Here is a 6,940-nt window from a genome sequence, read left to right on the forward strand (position 1 = left end):
GTGCTGCGTTCGCGGCCACGGCTGTACCACGAGCTGGATCTTCGCGAGCTCTGCGCTTCCGTTCGCGTTCTCGTACCCTCCGCAAAGCCTGTGCGTCAGCAGGACCCCGTATTTTCACGGTGTCTGAAGCAGAATCACTAACGGTATGAGTGGCGATCACGTTCAGTAATTAAAACAAAAGAAGTGAGGTTTGCCTGCTCAGCCGTCTCGGCCGAAAAATTCAGTGTCAGGATCCTCGACAGAAAGCATCGCCGGACAGTGGGAATCAAGCTTCGAGGACACAACATCCTCTAGCCAAGACGCAACGCTTCCTGGGGATCACCGTGGACGAGAAGCTCAGCTGGAGTCTCCAGGTTGCAGTCTTCAAGTCATCGGGTCTTTCCGGAACGCTCTGAAGCGCCTCCGAGGCACTGACTGGAGGTGCTCATCCGGAGCACTAACCACGCTCCACAACTCACTTGTGCTGTTCCGTATTCTGTACTCGTTGCGGTACACGTTGCCACCACAAACAAGACGAACACAGCTGGAAGCAGCCCTTCGAATGGGACTGAGGAACTGTACAACCGAGGGTCTCCCTCAACAGTCAACAAGCGTGCTTGTCTATGGAGAAGCGGGATCACCGCCCCTTCTCCTTCTCACTACCGAACGCCTCCTAAGGCAATACAACAGGTTACACAGGTTCCCATACCAGACAGCAAGTCATCTGCCAAATCCGGAGCTACCGTGGATCACGGTTCAGAGATCTGGGCGAAAATATGTACAGGATGCTAGTCTGCAAAAGACCAATCACCCGCTCGTAAGACCCTCCCTTTCTGCTTCAGCGTCCTGATTGCGCTTGTGATATACGCGGACTACGACAGAAATCTCAAGTGCCAAACATAGTGGCCAAGGCACTCGCCGAAGAACGCATCGTCGAGAAGCATGGAAAAGAACTGCAGTATACACCGATGGGTCCACCAACCCTGTTTCTGGAAGCAGCACTGCAGCATATTGGTGCCCTGCAATGGCGCTCTCCTAGGGTGGCCGCACCGACAGTCAAGTTTCCTCAACACTGGCTGAACTCGTCGGCTTCCAGCGAGCCTAGGAGACTCTGTACAGCCTCGCAGCACAGCATGTGGTTGTGCTGACTGACTCAAAATGCGCACTGCAACGCATCAAAAATCCTCGTGCCGACGACCCCATTTCACGATCAATCCTGGAATCCTGGAGGCAGCTTCAGTGCGACGGTTTTGCTGTGGGCTTCCAGTGGATTCTTTCACACGTGGGAATCTCGTGCAACGAGGAAGCGGACTGCATCGCCAACAGCTGCCATAATATTTCCCCGGACATTCCTGCACCCCGCGATCCGGAACACGACAGGAAAACAATTTTCAGAGTTAGTTCGTGAAATCCGCCTTGCTGCATTTCCAGTATTGCATCGTTTCGCACAACCCTGCCCCGTCAAGGACCTCAGCCCCAACCAGCCTACCCTGCTTCACAGACTGCGATGCAAGGCTGTACTAACACGTGCCTTCCGTTACAAGATTGGCCTCGCTCCATCCACCCGCTGTGAGCCTTGTTTCACCCACGGCGATCTGTCACACATCGTTATGGACTGGCCTGTTATGGACATCGTTACTGCATCGTTATGGACATCGTTATGGTCGCACGAGAAGTATCATCATCATCATCATCAGTGGTAATGATGGCGCAGTTGGAAGCTCTACCAATCCCCTGTGTCATATTGGATAACATCCTGTACCCGCAAGGTCCTACACATCCGTCAGAAAGCACGGGATGCGTTGCTGGCCTTCGCTTCGTCCGTAGAACTCTCTTAGCGGTATGACTAACGATGTTGTATTACCTACTCTAGGATAGGTAAACTTCTTCTTCTTCGTCCAATCTGAAGGTGAAACGTTTTCGTCGTCATGCTAACACTGTCCTCGTTGTCGTGGTCACTAATACTGTGTTTCCTTCTAAATAATGATATAATGCATAGGGTGCCTTAATACTAGCTCCCTCTGCACAGAGGGCGATAGTAATCAGGCACCCTAGTAATGCAGGATACAAAGCGCCCTCTACGCCGAACGTAAGCGTCGAACGTGAGGCGTTAGTCGTGACGTTGCCCACCTCTGTGAGATCGACAACAGCAAACCCTTTCATCACCACCACAAACGTGAGGCATTGCTGAATTGCTATATAAAGGAGAACGTAAATGTCCTTCCTTTTGCGGACGCCGACGCCGCGATCTCGAGAAACGATGCGCGAACAGTTATCGCTGTAAAAAAGGCAAATGTGTTTTTGCCTCCATGACAAACGAGATTTGGGTCAGGATCAGAAAATAATACGTGAAAGCGAATCGACTGGTCTCCTGGACGTACCAAGTACCTTGTGCTTTAACTCTGGTCCTTCCCCACTATTTTTCACTCGAGTTCAGACCAAGGAAGAGCGACAGAATTATCTTGTTCAAGCAATTCACGAACTTGCCCAGGCGAATGCATTATCAATGACTCTTGAATCTTGCCAGACGTACGTTATTCGTCCGGCTGCATCATTCGGTTCCCGACGTGTCACATGTGGGTTCACTTGTTCTGGGATGCCCTATGAAAAGTAAAATCATGTAAAAAAAGCAATCTTAGAAGAGCTGTCACTCCTTCCTCACAAACATAAAAGCTCCTAATATCAATCCATCTTGTCCTGCGATGGGCGAATTACATTCGCGAAACACATAGCACTGGAGAAGACGTATTGATTGAGCAGACGATGCAGGTGTTCGATGTTGTATGGAAGAAACCGGAAAATAGAAACGTGCCCACTTCCGAACATAGGATATCTGGCTGGAGGGTTCCACTGGCGTACCGGAAACCGATAAACCTTGTGGTTTTACGTCCGTCGCAACAATAAACCAGTGCCCAAGAGACAGCGTAAATTGTGAGACGGTAGCGCCCGGCAAGTGTATGTTAGCGCTCTTCGGAAAGCTGAGGTTCCAGCCTTGCTGTTATTTTCGTCAACTCCTTTTGCTGTAAATTGTCATAGCAAAAGTGCTTTTCTGTAGCTCTAATCTGGGAAGAGTTCCAGGTGTTATGCAAGTAGACTTGTTCTTACTGTTCACCAGCACGGGTGGCACTTAGCCAAATGAGATTCTAGCCAAAGGTTCTCCAACTCACGATGGTTCATCATGAAAAGTGAAAGTCACAGCCCTTTGCTGGACGGATATTGCTTTTTGGGTATCCCAGACGTGATCTAAAGCGCTGAGCAGGCTGTCGCGAAAAAAAGTGTAGAGATATCGGTTAAAATAAGAAAAAAAGAAAGAAGTAACGCTAATTCGCGTAAAAGCGCGTTGTCGCTGGTACATGACTGTGAAATGTTCTATAGTTTGTTCTAGAATGTAGCGTGTTTCAGTTGTAGTGCTTGCTTGAGTATTCTGGGACACGAACTCGATAGGCTGGGATCTTGAGGAACAGGGAACTGTTCTTCTTCGAGGAATAGGTTGAAAGAATAACGCATTCCACCCATAGCTTTCTGCATTTCTTATCACAGTTGACGAAAGAGTTGGAACTATGCGACAGCACCATAGAGGACACGTGTTTCGCCGTGTTTGCGGCTCGTCAGCTCTGGGTAGCTGCGCATCATTCGGAATTGGCAAACGGGGCGTCGCTCAGCGAGCGATATACACCTGGGAGGGTGACTGAGCACTCCTCAATGCCACAGTACGAGCCAGTGAATTATAATCAGAGAAAAAAAGCCATTAAAGAAACAAGTAGATGACACTAGGCGTGTTTGAAATTCAAAATTACAGATTAAGATGGCTTCTATGGCTGCACGCAGAGAAACAGATATTCATGGAACGATGCGACAGCACCAGAGGACACGTGTTTCGCCATGTTTGCGGCTCGTCAGCTCTGGGTAGCTGCGTGTCATTTACTTGTTTCTTTAATGTTTTTTTTTCTCTGATTATAATTCACTGGTTTGCACTGTGGCATTGAGGAGTGCTTAGTCACTCTCCCAGGTGTATATCGCTCGCTGAGCGACCCCTGGTTTGCCAATTCCGAACGATGCCCAGCTACCCAGAGCTGACGAGCCGCAAACGTGTCCTCTGGTGCTGTCGCATCGTTCCATGAGTATCTGTTTCTCTGCGTGCAGCCATGGAAGCCATCTGAATCTGTAATTTTGAATTTCAAACACGTCTAGTGTCATTTACTTCTTTCTTTAATGGCATTTTTTTCTCTGATTTTCTATAGTATATATATATATATATATATATATATATATATATATTGATGATTTGTGGCTGTCGCTTGACGCCTTGACACTGTAGGACATCGGTCCTCATTGTCAGGAAACTCATTACCCCATTTCCCACATTACCACCAGCAATGAGGTAGTATCGCCTCCTGCGATGAAAATCCCAAATCTTCATCGTAAAATAAGGTTGTTGTTGCTGTTGTTGTTGTTGAAGCCTTGCAACAGGTAGACTAGCGACGCGTTTGTTACGCTAAAAGCGCGCACTGGTACAACAATATAACCTAATGTAAAGGGAAAAGATTCATGACGAGAGAGCTACCGATACGTATTTCGAACAGTGACTGCTTCTGGGCGGGAGGACAACAGTATCCGTTCGAAATATCGGGAGCTCTCGCCTGAGGTTCTTCCCTTATAAGGACGGTCGCATCTGGTAACCCAGCTATGAAACCGATACCACTATGTTCGGCATCGGCCCACAATCTACTAATGCAGAACACAGGAGGACGGGACGCGACGTACACTCTTAAATTTTTGTACACCTTCTTCGGTGTAATTGGATGATACCCTAACTGGTGTAATGGAAGTAACGAGTTTTAGGAAAAAACTGAGATGGCAGGATTAAAGACCGTCGTAGACGAAAGCTATTTCCAACTGTCAAAGCTTTCGAAATGTTTGTGTGCTTCAAGACAGGAGCAGTTTTTGTTTGTTGTGGAAATGAGCCGAAACCGAAAAACCGAGCCTCAGTAGCGCATCATCTACGCCGACGGAGGCTTAACTGGGGCGGAAAGCGGATTATCTGGCCAGCAGATCGGCACCTACGGCAATCATCTCCATAGCTCCAAATCACGTGGCCCTGTGACGTGGAATGAGCGCTGTGCTCCTTGCGTTCCCAGTCGTCGCGGTTTCGGTTTCGACTCATTTGCATATCAAAATGCGGGGATGGATAATTTAATGCACGTGCGTGTTTCAGAATTTGTTAGACGTGGAATGGCTTTCAAAGAGCACAGTCCCTGATTCTGCTATCTCGCATTTGCCCAAAATCCCCTAATTACAGTGTTCATTTGCAAAAAGGATATCTGTCCTGCTCTGATAGATTTTTAATATAAAACCCATATATACCCACCTAAAAAAGATACCCTGTATATCCCACGTATTGAACAGAACCTTGCGTTGAACGTAAACGCATCGCATTCAAAACAAGGTAACGCATCCATTTGTTCGTCTTGCGACCAATAATTCAAGACGAAAAATTCTGCCGAACTTCAACGTGTGTACTTATTATAGATTGGCAGGCTACTAGCAACGTTAGCTTAGAATAGAAACGAGTGTTCTCTTTATGCTCAGCAGGCGTTTTCAAAAGGGCAACTGAAAGAAAGGCCGCGGCAGCAATCGATATCGTATCCATGCATGCGTCCGACCCTCCAGGATCAGCTCCGCCCATAAAAGCGAAAACTCCCCCGTTGTGCGACATCAATGCAAGGACAATGCACATACGGCAATGTTCCAGCCGATATAAATGTTCCTGGTAGTGTCAGGACGGGTTGGAGAGCATTACTCCGATGGAAGCGGAATGTGCTACGTTTATAGATTGCTTCGAGAAACGGAAACGTTGCATGGTCCTTTTCATTCTATTAGTGACTTACATTGTGTACCATAATGCGCTGTACTAAAGCGGCCCTTTCTACTGAAAAAGGATCGACAGGATTTAACTCAATGAGACTGTGTACGAGTTAGCTCTTGTTTGGACCCGTTAGTCCTGGAATGTCACCCTGTTATGCCCCTGTCACACGGCAAGCCGAATGGCATTCCCAGCGAATGACAGTCGCACCGAATGTCATTCGTTTGTCTTATATCGAGCTACATGAAGAAACAGAATGTTATTCGCAAATGATGTCAGTGTCGATAATTAAAACACCATGGCCAAACATATGAAGCATTATAAAGGTACATTAGTTGTATATTTATTTCTTTTGCTCCAAACTAGCGAAACATTAGATTATTTCACAAAATCGTTGCTTTTTCAACGTTTCAATCGTTGCTTTTTCAAGACACTTAATTGGCTATGTACCACAAGCAAAGACAACTAAGAAGCTATCTGCACCGCACTTGGCAACGTGGCGACTGGGAACGAGGGTAGTTCTCCGAAAAACAGTGTTGAGCCTTCGTTCCTTCGTGTCAAACGTTATCAAATTCGTGATAAAATATATGACTATAACTTCATTCGTCTTTCATTTCTTCAAACTGTTTGTCGTTGTTGTTTTTGCTACCTCTCTACTGCTAGGGTACGCTGTCGGTGCGAGACGAAAAACGAATGAGTTGCCCGAACTCATTCGCCAGGCCAATATCATTCGCATGTATGCCATTTGATTTCACCGTGGGACACGAAACGAATGTGATTCAGTGCGATTGTCATTCGCTGGGAATGACATTAAATTTGCTGCGTGACAGGGGTATTAGTTCACTTCATATTCGATGTGATACACATAAAACTACATTAAACTTACAGGAAGCGGGTTTGGTGACAAAACTTAACAATTTACATGTAAAGGAGCGTGGATGAGCTCGAAAAAGAATGTGTCAGGAGGAGTAGAAATTAGGATTACAAGACGTGGATGACTGTTTGCAGAAAACATACGAGTGCTGCACTTACCTCTGCTGCGCAGGAGAGCTTTCGATCTCGCTATTCAAAGATGTTTCCTTCGGCTGCCAGTCTGCG

Source organism: Ornithodoros turicata, chromosome 2 (assembly GCF_037126465.1).
Source record: "Ornithodoros turicata isolate Travis chromosome 2, ASM3712646v1, whole genome shotgun sequence".
NCBI classification, from domain to species: Eukaryota; Metazoa; Arthropoda; class Arachnida; order Ixodida; family Argasidae; genus Ornithodoros; species Ornithodoros turicata.